Source organism: Dermochelys coriacea, chromosome 3 (assembly GCF_009764565.3).
Source record: "Dermochelys coriacea isolate rDerCor1 chromosome 3, rDerCor1.pri.v4, whole genome shotgun sequence".
NCBI lineage: Eukaryota > Metazoa > Chordata > Testudines > Dermochelyidae > Dermochelys > Dermochelys coriacea.
This window is the reverse complement of record NC_050070.1, coordinates 9,628,823-9,645,676: the sequence shown is the minus strand read 5'-3', so window position 1 is coordinate 9,645,676 and position 16,854 is coordinate 9,628,823. Positions and strand designations below refer to the sequence as shown.

Genomic DNA, 16,854 nt, shown 5'->3' with positions numbered 1-16,854 from the left:
TTAGTTGGTGTTGGTCCTGCTTTGAGCAGGGGGTTGGACTAGATGACCTCCTGAGGTCCCTTCCAACCCTAAAATTCTATGATGCTATGATTCAAATGTCATGTGCCAGACCCTGAAAAATCACTAGACGGACTCAAAAACTGCGCATCTCCTGTAGTTTTGGTTTCTCTTTGAGCTCCTCTCACCACCCAGCATCTGCGGGACATTACCATGCTGCCCACTCTCCCGAAATGGATGATTTGGGCCCTGCTCCAGGAGCTCTGGTAGGAGGACCCAGCTGAGAGCAAATCACATAGACTTACCTAACATGAGGCCTGACAGTGCAGCGCTACCAGCTTCCCCTCACCTCCAAAACTCTAATGACCTCTGTGCCCACCCAACCTCATATCTGCCCATCCCAGCAGCAATTATGCACCCCCAGCCCCACATCAACATTGCTCATAGCTGCCCCTTCCTCCTCAGCACATCCCTGCTTCTGGGGTTCTTCACCCCAGTCTCCCAGGCCTGGGGGAGCTGCTGCACCAAATCCCCCTTCCCCACGTTCTCAGGTCTGGAGTTGAAGGGATGGGGGGAGAGGAGCAGAGAGCAGACTGACCCATTCATCACAGGAGGAAAGGGGGAAGCAGAGCCACCCTGATCTGCTGATCATTTGGCTTCCCCTCCCACTCTGTCCCATGGGAATGGTGCCGGCTAATCCCCCTTCCCTACCAAAAAGCACATGGGGGGTGGGGAGAGTTCTACCCACCTCCTGCTGCAGCCGTGATTGGCTGCTTTCCCCCAGGAGGTGGGGAAGCTGAAGGCAGCCAATCAGAAGGGGGTTCCCTTGCGCAGAGCTGAAATGCCTGAGAGGGTGGGAGCTTTTCCCATCACTCCCAGAGAAGTGTGCAATTGGCGTTACATGCAATGACCCGCGAGAGCTGGCAGCACCGAATTCCCATTGACTTCACAGGGCCTGCTGTGAGGAATGGCTCACCAACTTGCATGAGGGTGGCACAGTCTAGCTGTGTATATATAGAAATCACTTCGCCATATGCAGCCGTCTCTGGGGTGGAATCCGGTGGCAACTGAGAGCAGGAAGCCTCAGCATACAGACTTGATTTAGTTGGGGATTGGTCCTGCTTTGAGCAGGGCGTTGGACTAGATGACCTCCTGAAGTCCCTTCCAACCCTAATCTTCTATGATTCTATGACTTCCAGCAAGAAGGGGAGTTTCAGGTACACCAAATCTAAAAGACAGAATTTGCCCGACGGGGCGGAGCTTCCAGCTTCCCCCCTTTGGCAAGATGCCCTGCTCTTGCAAAAAGTGACTTGGATTCTTTCAATGCACTTGGGTAGTCAGGATCTGAGTTTTTGGATGGTCTATGTGACAGTACAAAGCCCCCTCATGCCACCAAGGACATTGGTTCAATACTGACTCAGAGGAGAAAGCCTCACTTACTCAGACATCTACTCCACTTCCTTCAGCAGCCTGGGCTTTCTTTGGCAGTCTCTCATCCAAGTATTGACAGGGCCTGGACCCTGCTTAGCAGAACTAGGTGATTATTAGGAGCAAATGTGATCTATTTATTGAACTTGCCCCATTCTTCCCACTTGTGAATTGTCCATGAATGGATCATGACTGTAATGAATTTGCTCATTATCTGAAGTTGTCGAATGCTTTGTGCAAATATATTTCAGCTTGTGTGTTGAACTACTTGCCACATGTGGTTATTTGAGTATTTGATATTCAGAATTTGCTCTTCAAGTCACGTTACTGGTCCAGTAAGCCATGAGGCATTGCTGCTGATCTTTGGTTGGACCATAGATCTTATTTTTGCTTGGCTTAAAACCAATCACTTTCCTTCCGGATTGTCTAGCTACCTTCAGCCTCATTCTAAGTGTGTATCTAGCTATGGTCTCCACCCCTGTGGCATCTGAGCACCTCACTATCTTTCAATGTATTTCTCCTCAACTGTGAGGTACAGCAAATGTTATTATCCACATTTTACAGACGGGGAACTGAGACACAGAAAGACTAAGTGGTTCGTCCAACATCACACATAAAGTCTGTGGCAAAGTACAGAATTAAACCCAGGTCTCCCATGTCCTCGCTTAGTACCCTAACCACTAGACCATCCTTCCACTCAACATGGAGGATATCCAGGCAAGAGTAAGTGGAATTGCAGGCAATCAGGTGTATCTGCACTAATATAAGTTTCTCCCCAAACAGAAATGGTTGCATTGAACACTACTCGGAGACGGAATGTTTATGGGTCTTAACAACATAGAGGAGGTGCAAAGAGTGCCCCAGGATAAACAGAGATGGCAGCGCCTGGTTTGTCTGATGGCATAGAAAGGTTTCACATTTAGAAATGGTTCTCACAAAACTACACAGAAAAAGTGAACAAATGTGGCTCCGCCTAGATGAGAATTGGAATTTGTGAAATATTTGCGAATAATTCCCCCCCCCCCGCTCATCATCCCGCCCTACTTTTTAAGAGATGTAAGAAGACGAGAGCCGCAGGCATTTACAAATTCTGACCTGATTCCTACATTCTGGAAACACTCTGTTTATAATTTTGATTGGCAGATATGCCAGTCCTACACGCAGATGGCTGTTGTGCAAAGCGCTCAGATAGATAGATAAGAGAGAATCTGCCAGGTCTCCTATGAGGTGCTGAGCCTCCAAAGATGGTCAAAATATCTTTTCATTCATTTCTTTTTATTTATTTACTTATTTTTTACAAAAACTAGGTTTTTGCTCAACAAATAGAGTTGAATTGAAATTTTTTTTCACAAAAAATTGCTTTTGACAAAATTGAGTTTTTTAATTTTGAAAAAAAAAACATTTTGCGAGAGGTTTGAGATGTTTTGTATCAAAACAGCTGGAAAATGCTCCCCTCTCAATTTTTTATCTCCCTCCTCTTTATTTTCCGCTGAAAAAGAGGGGGAGGAGGTAAAAAGATGAGACAAAGTGTCTGTGGAGGGAATATTCTGATTTATTGATTAGGGCTGTAGAAAAACACCCAAAATATTTATAATACATGTAAATTGGTATTCTATTATTAACAGTGCAATTAAAACTGCGATTAATTGCAATTAATATTTTTAATCGAGTTAATTTGTTTTGAGTTAATGGCATGAGTTGACAGCGATTAATTGACAGCCCTCTTATTTACCTTTTCCCACTTGAAAAGGTTGAATTTTTTTTTTAAAAAATGAGAGAAATGGCATGGGAAACCCACTTTCCCATACTTTTATTTTTTTCTTCCACTGGAAAAGTGTGAAAAAAGTAATATTTGCGGCTGTCAAATGATTAAAAAATAATCGCAATTAATCACGAGATTAAAAAAATACTCACGATTAATTGCAGTTTTAATCACACTGTTAATAAGAGAATACCAACTGAAATTTATTATAAATATTTTTGGATCTTTTTCTACATTTTCAAATATATTGATTTCAATTACAATACAGAATACACAGTGTACAGTGCTCACTTTATATTATTATTTTTAGTACAAATATTTGCACTGTAAAAAAAATAAACAGAGGAAAAAATATTTTTCAATTCACCTCATACAAGTACTGTAGTGCAATCTCTTTATCGTGAAAGTGTAACTTACAATGTAGATTTTTTTACATAACTGCACTCAAAAACAAAAGAATGTAAAACGTAGCGCCTACAAGTCCACTCAGTCCTACTTCTTGTTCAGCCAATCGCTCAGACAAACAAGTTTGTTTACATTTACAGGAGATAAGGCTGCCCTCTTCTTATTTACAATGTCACCTGAAAGTGAGAACAGGTGTTCACCTGGTACTGTTGTAATATAAAGTGAACACTGTGCACTTTGTATTCTGTGTTGTAACTAGAAAAGGAGTAATTGTGGCACCTTAGAGACTAACAAATTTATTAAAGCATAAGCTTTCGTGAGCTACAGCTCACTTCATCGGATGCATTTGGTGGAAAATACAGAGGGGAGATTGATATACACACACAGAGAACATGAAACAATGGGTTTATCATACACACTGTAAAGAGAGTGATCACTTAAGATGAGCCATCACCAGCAGCAGGGGGCGGAAAGGAGGAAAACCTTTCATGGTGACAAGCAAGGTAGGCTATTTCCAGCAGTTAACAAGAATATCTGAGGAACAGTGGGGGATGGGGTGGGGGGGAGAAATAACATGGGGAAATAGTTTTACTTTGTGTAATGACTCATCCATTCCCAGTCTCTATTCAAGCCTAAGTTAATTGTATCCAGTTTGCAAATTAATTCCAATTCAGCAGTCTCTCGTTGGAGTCTGGTTTTGAAGCTTTTTTGTTGAAGGATAGCCACTCTCAGGTCTGTGATCGAGTGACCAGAGAGATTGAAGTGGTCTCCAACTGGTTTTTGAATGTTATAATTCTTGACGTCTGATTTGTGTCCATTCATTCTTTTACGTAGCGACTGAAATCAATATATTTGGAAACGTAGAAAAACATCCAAAAATATTTATAATAAATTTAAATTGGTATTCCATTATTGTTTAACAGTTCAGTTAATTAATTAACTGTTAACTCAAGAGGTTAATGCAAAACAAATTAACTAGATTAAAAAATAGTCACAATGAATCAATTAATCAATCAATTTGACTGTCAATTAATTAGTTAACTAATAATCAGACAAATACCTGATTAGTTAATTAATTATCAGCTAATTAATTAATTGGTTAATTAGAACTATTTTTAATCTAGTTAATTTGTTTTGAGTTAACCTCTTGAGTTAATTGCAATTATATAGGCAGCAGAAAATGTTACTCTGCCACCACTATAATATCAAATAAATGTCTTTTTCTACTTTCTTTCCCTTTTCCGCTTATTTCCCCTGTCCCCCACCCCATTCCAGAAAGTAAATAAGTGAAAAACCAGAAACAAACAAATTTTTGAAAATCAAACTGCTTTGGTGTTTGGAACCAAAAATGAAACACAAATTGCAATCTAAAATGAAAAGTTTCATTTATTTTGGAAGCTTTTTGCAGAAGAATCAAAATTTGGCATCAGACTGTTTTGAGCCAAAAGATTTCATTTGAAATAACAGATTTTCTACCCACTCAGGTCCATGGAAGTTGAGGGCAATCAGCACTGCATTGGATTGTTATGTTTATGGCACACACATACTGCTGTTAGATAGAACCATAAATACTCTTCTTGGAAGGTTGCAATGTAGCGTGACTTTATTTTTTTAGAATTCAGAACACACAAAACCCCAAAACAAAGAGAGAGAAAGCAGGCTACTCCCCAAAACAGAAAGTTGCAACTCACCCGGCCTTACACTATGCTGGCTCTCTGCTGACTGACTGATGCTACTAGGTGGGGCCCAGATAACACACTTCCCTTTAGACGCCCCCCACCCAGCCAAAAATCCCTAAAATTTAAAGTGACAGTTTACAATTTTAACACAGATTTTAATACACCCCAAGGATCAGGCTCATACAGTATGTCAGAAAAAACACAAAGGTTACAGACAGACTGATTATTTATACAGCACCACCAAAAGATGCCATGTGCTTCACAAAGTAACAAAGGATGTGTCTACACTGCAATAAAAGACCCATGGCAGCTGGCTGGGGTAGCTGACTCAGGTTCACGGGGCTCAGACCCCATGTGGGAGGAGGGTCTCAGAGCCCAGGCTCCAGCCCTAACCCTAACATCTACACTGTTATTTTATAGCCCTGCAGCCTCTGCCCCGTGCGTCCAAGTCAGCTGAGCCGAGCTCCAAGACTTGCTCCCGTGGGTTTTTTATCACAGTGTAGATGCACCCGAAAGAATGGACGTCCATTGCAAGAGCTATATACCTCTTGGTGCATTGACAAGTGCAGATTTTTGCCCTTGAATCCCATTTCATTCCCTGCCCAAATGAAATAAAATCTCTGCGCCATTCCTGCTGCAAAAAGTATCACCCGCCCGGCAGCTTTTGAGGCCCATGTTACAGCACATGTCGGTAGAGTGAGGTCGGAAGGAGAGGCACACCTCCTGCAGCTCAGCACAGCGTAATTCTGCCCACAGCAAGGAAGCCTATATTACTTTTAGAGACACAAAAGCCTATTTAATTTAACCCTCAAATACCTCTTCCAGCTGACAGACATTTAAGCCTCATTGCTGCTGGGCATTCAGGCACCAGCGCAAAGCCCCATAGGTGTAGACGTGATTGACGCCAGTTTACCTTACCGTGGGGTGAGCTGCATGCACTGATCATGCTGCGCTGATGTAAAATGGTGTCTACACTGATATGGCTAAATACTCAGGGCCAGATCACATTGATTCTAGATTCCACGGTTAAAAGGGACCATTCTAATCATCTAGTCTGGCTTCTAGTATAACAAAGGCCACAGAACTTCCCTAAAATAATTCCTAGAACCATTCTTCTAGAAAAAACATCAGGGAGGTGGGGGGGGACATGGACAGGGTAAATAAAGGTCAATGAAGCCGCGCTGATTTATACCAGCTGAAGATCCAGCCCTCATTGTAGACACATGTATCGCGCAGCAAGCTTGATGATGACAAGAATGGAAACAAAGCACTTTTATAATTAGTTAAAGCCCACAAACCATTTGGGGACCAAATCCTTAATGGTGAGAGTTTCCAAAGTACAAGGGACTTAGGTACCCAACTTTCAATAGCCGTCGTCAATGAGAACTGGGAACCTAACTCTGCTAGACCCTTTTGAAAACCCCACCCTTGTCCTTATTCAGTTTTTATTCAGGCAAAGCTCCCATCGATTCAACTGAATCAGGACTGTTGGGTTCATCCCATTGTATTTCTGAATGTCCATCATTATAATACGGAGCTGGCCTTGGACTTCAAATCCAGACAATGACTTTCACACTAAAGAAACTAATCTACTTCTCACAAGGAGAGCTAGGCAAATAATGGATTTTTCAGCTCACTGGCAATTTCAAAAAATAAAACCAAAATGAGTTTCGGGTTGAATTGAACACATTTTTGGTAAATCGAAAATAAAAAAAAATGTTTTGGGTCAAACAAAACAATTCAAATTTTGTATCAGTTTTGAGCATTTAAAACATTTTTGATCTTTTTAAAATGAAATGAAATGAAAGGAATTTTTGAAAAGAAATCTTGTTTCAAACAGAAAAATCAAAATGTTTTGACCCTTTCTGAAAATTTTGTTAGGTTTTTTTTTTTCTGACTGAAATGATTTGGCAAAACTGACACGAATTCACAATATGTTTTGGTGTCGACAAAGCTGCATTTTTTGCCCAAAAAAAGTTTTGTGCAAAAACCAGATCTATTTATAATGGGTCAGTCTTGGGCTGCTCCACCACTCAACCAGGAACATTCTCATCTGCCCACTTTCTGTGGCATGTTCCTGTAACCCCCATTCACCACAGTGACCGTTGCTTGTGGGACTGTCTGCATTGACTTTTGCACCTTCTTGTTTCTAAGCACATGGTTTTCGGTAAGGCTGGTGTTTTGGTACAAGAACTTCAAATGGGAAGTTGAAAGGAAGTGGCTAAACCACCTGAATCAGCGGATGCCTTTAAAATGAGACTGGAAACTGAGTCAGCAGTGTGCCCTTGTTGCCAAGAAGGCCAACAGCATATTGGGCTGTATTTGTAGGAGCCTTGCCAGCAGATCGAAGGAAGTGATTATTCCCTTCTGTTCAGCACTGGTGAGGCAGCACCTGGAGTATTACGTCCAGTTTTGGTCTCCCCACCCACTACAGAAGGGATGTGGACAAATTGGAAAGAATCCAGTGGAGGGCAACAAAATGATTAGGGGTCTGGGGCACATGATTTACAAGGTGAGGCTGAGGGAACTGGGGTTATTTAGTCTGCAGAAGAGAAGAGTGAGGGGGGATTTGATAGCAGCCTTCAACTACCTGAAGGGGGGTTCCAAAGAGGATGGAGCTAGGCTGTTGTCAGTGGTGGCAGATGACAGAACAAGAAGCAATGGTCTCAAGTTGCAGTGAGGGAAGTCTAGCTTGGATGTTAGGAAACACTATTTCACCAGGAGGGTGGTGAAGCACTGGAATGGGTTATCTAGGGAAGTGGTAGAATCTCCCTCCTTAGATGTTTTTAAGGCCCGGCTTGACAAAGCCCTGGCTGGGATGTTTTAGTTGGTGTTGGTCCTGCTTTGAGCAGGGGATTGGACTAGATGACCTCCTGAGGTCTCTACCAACCCTAATATTCAGTGATTCTATGGAGAATGGAGACACATACTATGTGTCTGAGGTCCATGTAAGGTTCTCATTACCATAGAACAGTGGTTTTCAACCTGTGGTCTGCAGACCCCTGAAGGTCTATAGATTATGTCTAAGATTTCCCAAGGGATGTGCACCTCTATTCAAAAATGTTTAGGGTCTGCAACTGAAAAAAGGTTGAAAACCACTGTTGTAGAGGAACAAATACTCTACTGCTCCCACTGAAGGGCACTGAAGTTTTTGTCTTTGACTTCAATGTGAGCAAGCTCAGCCTCCAACAGAACCATGAGGGTGGACAGGAAGGATAACTTAATAGCTCTTCTCCATCTCTGATTTCTGTGTGCTAGATTCACGAGTCCACTCCAGCTGCTTGGAGCTTCCAGAGCAGTGCAAAGCAACTGGGACAGTCTCCCTCTGGACCGACAAACTGAGGACCAAAATGGGGCTAAAAGCGTAAGCAGTTTGAGCTAAAGAGCCAAACTCTGTATCTGGGGGCTCCACCAACATATATCCTCATGGATTGGCCCAGAGGGGACCTGTAACGCACACTCACTAGTGCATTGCACAACCAGAGCATAGTGGTGAATTTGACCCTATGATTCAATGATATTATTCCTGTCCCAATAGTGCTTTTGGGTCCAAGGATCAAGGATTGGGCCCCCTTGCATTAAGCATTCTTCAGGCCAATGACAAAGGAGACAATCCTCGCCCCTCAGAGCTTACAGTCCAGGTGCCAACTAGGACAAAACACGTGGATGACAGAGACAAAGGGAGGTTGCCTGGAATCACAAGGTAGCAATAAAACAGAGTTTAGCCAAAAAGCAGACGTCTCAGCTCACCTGTCTACCTCACTCTTGTGAAATTGTGCAGTGGCATTAAACACTCCAGGGTCTCTTTTGTTGTTTGCAGAGTTGTCTGTGTGGTTGCATTTTATGGGCCCGATTCACTGGTCCTCTCCAGTTCTTTTGCACGAGTAGGACAACACAAAGCGCTGAAAAACCAGCCCATTCAACCAGGGAGGCATTGTATCACTAGAGCAGTGCAAAGTAGCTGCAGCATACTGGGGAATCCTGCCCTATATTTTTATCCTCTGCCTCTGAAAAAGAAAACCCTACTTATTTACAGATATTCACATATAACGTAACTGGCTTCCATTCCCTTGCTGTTTTTTTGAGTTGCTAAATGATTAGTTACCTAAGTTAAGGCAAGAAAGAGATGTAAGATAATGCAATCGTACTGTACTATAAACAGTCCCCATCAGATACAAGGTCTATCTCAGGCAGAGAAGGTGGAGTGCGTGACTATCTTCCTGTAGCAGGATGCAGTGGCTGGTGTGGTCAGGGCCTAATTTAAACTTTCCCATCTCACAGGCATTGGCATCTGCTTTGCTTTCCTAATGCTGCAATATTGGCCAGCAAATGTTCTTGGGGGGTAGCCTGGGGAAATCCATCCCTGGTTTTACAGGAGCCCTTAGGATGTTTGGGAATGGGGAATTAGTTCTAAACAGGGCTCCAGCTCTGCTAGATGTCTTCAAAAAAGCTGCCAGTTCGTCACCGTTAATGGTGGCTCCTCAAGCCAATTGCTCCCGCGACTGGTAGGAGCCAGGCTGGGTACAGGGCAAATGGAGCGGTGCTGTCCTGCTCGTGCAGGATAGCCCAGAGCACGACTGCTTGGTCCTTTGCAAAGGAGCAGGGTGAGCCCCCAGCTAGCATGTGCTGCAGATGTGAACATACGTGCTAGCCAGCATGAGAACTGGTACTATCCTATCAGTGATGCTCTGATCCTATCCAATCTCCCTTTTGCCATATAAAGATATTGGGCCTGATCTGCAGTTTCATGTAGGCCCCTTTATGTCATTCTGGCAGTGCCAGGGCTCGTAAAGTGAGTGTCGACATTTCATATTAAGCCCGGGCTCTGACTCAGCTTTGGGCACAAGCCCCCTTTTGCTCCACACAAAGATCAGTCTGACACGGGTCAGTGAGCTCTCAGGAGCTGGATCCCATAACTCTGTGAGGTGGGCGGGCCAGACCCTGACTCCTGCTGTGACTCCGGTCCAAGCCCTGTCATTTTGCAGTGTGGATCCAGGTCGAACTGCAGACCTGAGTCAGAAGGTCTGTGTGGTGCAGTACAGACACTCTAGCACAGCTGTGGGACCCAGGTCCAGCAATGGTAAACCCAGCTTTTCAGGGCAGTGTAGACACTCAAGCATAGGCTTGGAAACACCGAGTCCACAAGCCCAGGTCCCCCACACCTGGGTTTACATTACAGCATAACTATACTGCCTCTTGGGGGCTGAGTCACTGAGGTGCTTGATCACAGTCCTAAAGGTTGTGGGTTTGAGTCTTGCTCGATTTCACACTGAAAGGCTGGCTCTGGTTCCCCCAGCTGCAGAATGGGTACTGGGTTCAGGCAGTCAAGGACGGGCAGACGTGATGCCGACCACATCACACCGTTGTGCACCGTATAAAACTGATGTGGCTTAACTGGGTCAGCCCAGTGAGCCATTGGATGGGGGGAACTTTGGCTTGACTCTGTAGATATGCCACAAGAAGGTAGAACTGAGCCCCCCTGCGCAGAGGGTAGAGCTGGCATAAGGAGGGCTCTGTGGTGCCCCTGTTCCCAATTCTGGGGCAGATCAGGGGTCTGGCTGAATGCACCACACTAGGGCTATTCCCTGCCTCCCAGGCTCCATGAGAAGCAGTGGGTCAGTCGGAGCAGCCCAGAAGCTTCTCTGATTTACACCTGGGGCCGGACAGGCTCCTGCGTGGATCCATAAACGAGGGAGAAAAATAATGCTTCAAAGCCACCTTAACCTGTGCTCCAAGTGCATGAATGGAGTAACTGTGATTTGGGTTAATTTGGAATCTCTGCCAAGCAAAAAACAGATCCACTGGTTCATTAAAGCCTGGTTCAAAAGGTGGTGCCTTCTAGCAGGAAGCCGGCTGGGATGATAGACCGCATGTTCGGGGGGTTAGGGGCTCCAGTCTGAGCAGATGCAAAAGCTTTATGAGAAGGGAGGGGAAAATAAACTCTTTCTCTCCAGAAGTAGAAAAAACTCTTTTTGCCGCCGGGGTGGTTGTTTGGTTATTAAAACCCCTGTCTGCAGGAAAAATTGCTGATTTCACAGAGAACAGCAACTGGCTGAATCCTGCCAGCTGCTTTGCTGAGCAGTAAGAGTCTTTTCACAGGCAAGCTCAGCTGGTCCTTGGAGATTTATTTACTCTAGATTGTACCTCCAGGGATGTAGGTTTTATTTTTTATCATCTATTTATTACTAATTAACATCATCAATTCATTTCGTACTGGGAATTTACTCTGTGCTTTCCAAACAAAGGGCTAGATTGTGCATTTGCCCTGCTCTATGCGGCTGTGTGGGGGATGGAGGGAGGGGGAGGGGGAAATGCCCCAGCAGAGGGGGAGATACAAGCAGAATGCCCCAGGGGTCAGTATTTGCATTGCTTAAGGCAGTGGTTCTCAAACTTTTGTACTGGTGACCCCTTTCCCACAGCAAGTCTCTGAGTGTGACCCCCTTATAAATTAAAAACACTTTTTAATATATTTAACACCATTATAAATGCTGGAGGGAAAGCAGGGTTTGGGGTGGAGGCTGACAACTTGCGACCCCCCCATGTAATAACTTCACGATCCCCTGAGGGGTCCTGACCCCCAGTTTGAGAACCCCTGGCTTAAGGTAAACAGCAATGTCTGCTCTTGTCCATGCCTATCTTTGCAAGCCAGCAGGTGGGCTATGTGGTTCAGTGCCTTGGCCATGCCCCCTATTGTCTGGCCACACCCCCTTTGGACAAGGATGACTCCCAGGTGTAGCGGCTGGCTCAGGGGTGTAGTGAGTTCTGGCTGCCTCTTTTACTGAGATGTTGGGATGGGGAAGAGTACCTGTCCATCCTGGCATATCCATTCAGGGGCAGCCACAATTTACCCCACAGTGCGTGACACCACCTCCCCAGTCCCAAAGGGCTCACAAACAAGGCAAACAAAGACACAGCAGGACCCAACAACTCAGAGGAGTTCTCTTTAGGAGTGGAAAGTGTCTACCAGGCATAAGGAGACAAAGGACTGTAGATGCCGTTTGCCACCTCCCCAGAGTGGCAATAAAAGGACCTGGCTTGAAAGAACCCAGAAGTTCAAAGCGCCATGTCCTGCCAGGCCCCTTGGGGCCAGACTCTCAGCTGGAGTAAATCACCATCCATGGAGCTGCACCAGTTTACATCAGTGAAGGTTCTGGTCCTTTCGCGTGGGCAGAAATCCCCCATCCTGGGCCCTAAGCGCTTTGACAAATCCTGTGCAACACCATCAGTCCCAAACAACGACTTGGACAACACAACCAGACCCACCCAGCCACCATTCCCTGACAGCTGCTATATATGCTCCATCTTCCCCCAAACAAACCACCTTGGTCCCTGCACCCACAAGGGCTAAGCAAATAGCTGGGCCTGACGCCTGCCCTGAAGGCCTAAGTTATCTCAAACCTGGGGAAGGGTATGAATGCCAAGAAGAACACCCTTCCTGCAGCCCCCCTCTTCTGTGCACATCCAGCAAGAGGGGAGAGAAGATGATTTGAGAGGCAGCTTTGCAAACTGTTGCCCCTTCCCGGGTTTTGCTGTCTGCTGGGATAATAAAAATCAAGTGTCCAGTTATCCAGGGAATAAAGACCTTGGCAAAATCATGCACCAAGCCCTAGGATTCTGCAAGTTGGGGGAAGAGGTGAATTGATGGGGGTTAAAGACTGCTGTACTCCACCCTCCCACTCTGTCCCCCGAGGGCAGCCATAGAGGGTGCATTTTTAGAGCAGACAACCCTAATTCCTACCCTCCTTCCCTGCCCATTGAGCCAACCCATGAAGTCCTTACTAAGCCCAAAGGTTCAGTGAAGTCAGCGGAGACTCCAGATTGGGTGTTGCACCTTTTTTTTTAGAGCATCTGATGCTCACTGCACCTATTTTAGATTTTCTTCCTCTTTGTCGTGGAGAGTTGAGTAACTGTGTTTCCATTGCATGAAAACCCAAACAACTCAATGAAAATATATTTGGAAGTAAAGAAACGGGCTGATCTTTTTCGGCAAAACTTTCCACAGAAAAATGTTGAAAAACAAAACATTTGGGGGGAAAACATTAACTTGGTTATACTAAGTTGATTTTGCAATAATTTGCACTTTTTGATAAAAAGACCATTTTCAATGAAAATTTGTTCCAAAAATGTCGACCAGCTCTAATTAGCCATAAATTAATTCAGCCACAGTATTCGGGGAGGCAGTATGTCCTAGGGGATAACGCACAGAAGTGGTGCTCAGAAGACCTCTGTTCTATTCCCAGCTCTGCCATTGGCCAGCTGGGCGATCTCAGATAAGTCATTTCCCCTCTCTGTGCCTTGGTTTACCCTTCTGTTAAATTTGACAATGACATTTACCACTTTGAGGTGTTCTGATGAAAAGCACTCTATAAGAAGTAGCTGTTACGATTATTTAATAAAACCTGCTGGGGCTTTGCCTATAGGCTGCATAAAGAACTGTTTCCTTTTAACGGAGCAACCCCGGTTCCTGGATTATGAGACAGTATAAAAGGAAGGAGGTGTCAGTTTTCATCAGGTCCTTCACAAAAATTCTATCTATGCAAGTCACTGAGGCATTGATTCTGCAACGAGCTCTGCGTGGGTGGACCCCTTCCCATGGGGAAACCCGCGGAAGTCAATGGGGCTCTGCATGGGCACAAAGGTCTGCTCTGGATGCAGTTGCAGGATGGGGCCCAGGTGGGCTAATCCCCCCACGAGTGTGTTACTTTTACTAACACTCATGGAAAGTATGGCCCTGTTTCTGCAACTGACCACATGTGGGTGGATGCCTGAGGGCTCCCTGGGGCCTCATTGACCCCGATGTAGCGGGCGTTTCCCCAAGCACAGCCATGTACAGGCTCAAATGTTTCATAGATCCCACGGCCAGAAGGGACCATTGTAGTAATCTAGTCTGACCTCCTGTATAACACAGGCCATAGGATTCCAACTGAGGAGAATCCACCATGACCCTTGGTAAATTGTCCCAGTGGTTAATTACCCTCATGGTTTAACATTAACACCATGATGTTTGCATGCCCAGGAGACAGCTAAAGGAGGAAGCCCTGCGGGTAGGCATTTGCTGAACTTCTTCCTCCTGAACTTTCATTTTATCGGTTCCACTTAGCTGAAGCCTGGAATGCAGTTTCAGGATAAACCAACAAAAGGTGCTTCACTTGAACACAAGACAAGATTCACCCAGGGCGGGGGTGAGGCTGGGTCTCCTCCACAGCCAGAGAAAGCGCCTGAGCTCTCTGCTCTCACCACAGCTTCACTTCCTACTCCTATGAAAAGGGAAGTTGCTTGTTCAGAACTTATTCTCCACTGCTTAGGTAGGACAGAGTCGCTGTGACTAGATACAGCTGAGAGGTATAAATAGTCTAGTATCAACCCAAGTCCTCTCAGTAGGTCTGGGAAATGAGTTGAAAGTCCACTCAAAAGCTTTCTTCCGTTTTGAGACAAGCTCTCTATACTTAAAATGAGAAAACCCACTGGAACTGGCAAAAACCTCTCAAGCGAGCAGAAATATTTTAAGAGCTCCCACTGCTAGAAGGCTGCGAGAACATGGGGTGCTAGAGAAAAGCGGTCATGAATGCAGCATGGTCTAGTGGCAAGACCACTCACATCAGAGTCAGGAGTGCTGGGTCCTCTGCCTAACTGTCCCTGGGGGATCTTGGACATGTTAAGTAATTTCAACACCTCTGTCTCACCTCTCACGCTTGGTCTGTTTAGAGTAGAGAGTGCCGCTTCTGATGATTGTACATGGCAGAGCATAAAGGGGCCCTGATCTTGGTTGTGGCTTCTGGGGCTGCTGTCATATTAATAGTAATAAATCTTACTCCTCAGGGAACACCTCCTCCCAACAAGCTAGACTGAGGCTATTTCAGGACAGGCAGGAGGGAGTTCCAGGGCCCTCACAGAGAATGACAGCCTACAGCTGCCTCTCTTATAACCAGGGGAACTCCAACTTGGGTGCCTCTACTGGTCTCATGTATGGGGAGAACTCTCAAAGAGAGAGGCAGTGTCTCTTGTTATGGCCCAGGTTATTTAGTGCTTTAAGGGCTGGTACTTGGTACCAACACCTTAAACTCCAGCCTGAGTCCTGCAGGCAGCCAGCGTGCCCAGCTCATGGCAAGAGATCCCGTTTAGCAAGCAGGCTGTCTCATTCTGCCCCAACTTCAGCTTCCGAATGGATGTAGGGATGTAGCCCGAAGCAGAGCACATGGCAATCATCCTTGGTGGTGACACAGGCATGAATCATAGCAATGAGGTCTGTGTTGGAAAGAAAGGGTCGCAACCTCCTGGCCTGCTGTGATCGGCAGACAATTCAACTGTAGACTCCATGCAACATGGAGGGAATGGGTAGGGTATAGGAAGATGATGAGCAGAATTTAAGGTCAGAAGAGCCAATTAGATCATCCAATGTGACCTCTTGTGTATCACAGCCCATTAAGTTTCACCTAGTTACCCCATCCCATAAATAATTAAATAATCATTGGAGCATGGACTTGGGACTCACATCTCTGGCCCAGTGACTATTCGGGTATTTTATACGAAATGAAACAGCGTCAACAGGAGAAACTGAAATAGTCCCACACCCGGATACCTGATAGCGAGGTTTGGAAAGATGAGATTTTTATCAGTCAATGTCGATAGATGTTGATCTCATCACATACACCCCAACAGATGAAAAAGTATTTCCAGTCGATTATCAAAATGTACAGATTAGGCAAAATAAGGAAAATGCTGCTTAAGGACTTTCATTAGAGATCGATCGAAGGACATTGACTTTGTAGATGTTGACATGTGATGTTGACAATTCGTGTTTTCATGGCTCTAAGCTGCAACTTTTTGAACCTTAGTATCTATTATCAATGAATAATGATGGTCTGACACCCCACCATTGTCTGACCTCCCATAATTTCTTGCGACTGTGAACATTTAAATAGATCAAAGCAGAAAAAAGGATTAAAAATAAACATCAGCATCCATCGAAATTAGGAAAGATTAAAAATGGAATTCTGCCAAGTCTAGCCATAGCCTGTTGTTAGGGCACTCCACAGCCTTTGAGAGGGAACCCTGGGTTCAAGTACCCCACATGCCAGGTGAGTGCCTTAACCTCTGGGCCCCTGCCTGAAAAAGGGGACAATCATGGCCCCACCTCCCCTTCCAGCCGCTTGGTGAACCTAAAAAAGAAAAGGCGTACTTATGGCACCTTAGAGACTAACAAATTTATTTGAGCATAAGCTTTCATGAGTTACAGCTCACTTCATCGGATGCATGTAGCTCATAAAAGCTTATGCTCAAATAAATTTGTTAGTCTCTAAGGTGCCACAAGTACTCCTTTTTTTTTTTGCGAATACAGACTAACACGGCTGCTACTCTGAAACTTGGTGAACCTAGCCCATCATTTCCTTTGCTTTTATTTAAAAAAAAGCTGCACAGAAATTCAATGAAACGTTTCATTTCAAGGCACTGCCACATTTCTGTTGATCCAAAAGGAAATGTTTGGTGACTTTTCTGATTTGCTGAAAATTCCGAAAAATTTCAGTTTCACGTCGGGCCAAACCAAAACATTTTTTTTCCTGGCACTGCCAGCAAACCAAAAAA

General features: G+C 44.9%; 1 protein-coding gene across 7 annotated transcripts in view; it reads right to left on the bottom strand.

Moving 5' to 3' along the window:
- Positions 1-16,854, bottom strand: part of BLK (BLK proto-oncogene, Src family tyrosine kinase) — a 150,456-nt gene that overhangs the window by 48,673 nt on the left and 84,929 nt on the right. The window contains exon 1 of one of the 7 annotated variants that reach the window (XM_043510095.1): positions 5,284-5,365. The exons of 5 other annotated variants lie outside the window; for them this stretch is intronic. The gene's annotated coding sequence lies outside the window, so the exon portion shown is untranslated. Of the gene's footprint in view, positions 1-5,283; positions 5,366-16,854 lie in introns of those variants that run through there. One more of the 7 variants, XM_043510098.1, reaches the window with a different exon arrangement.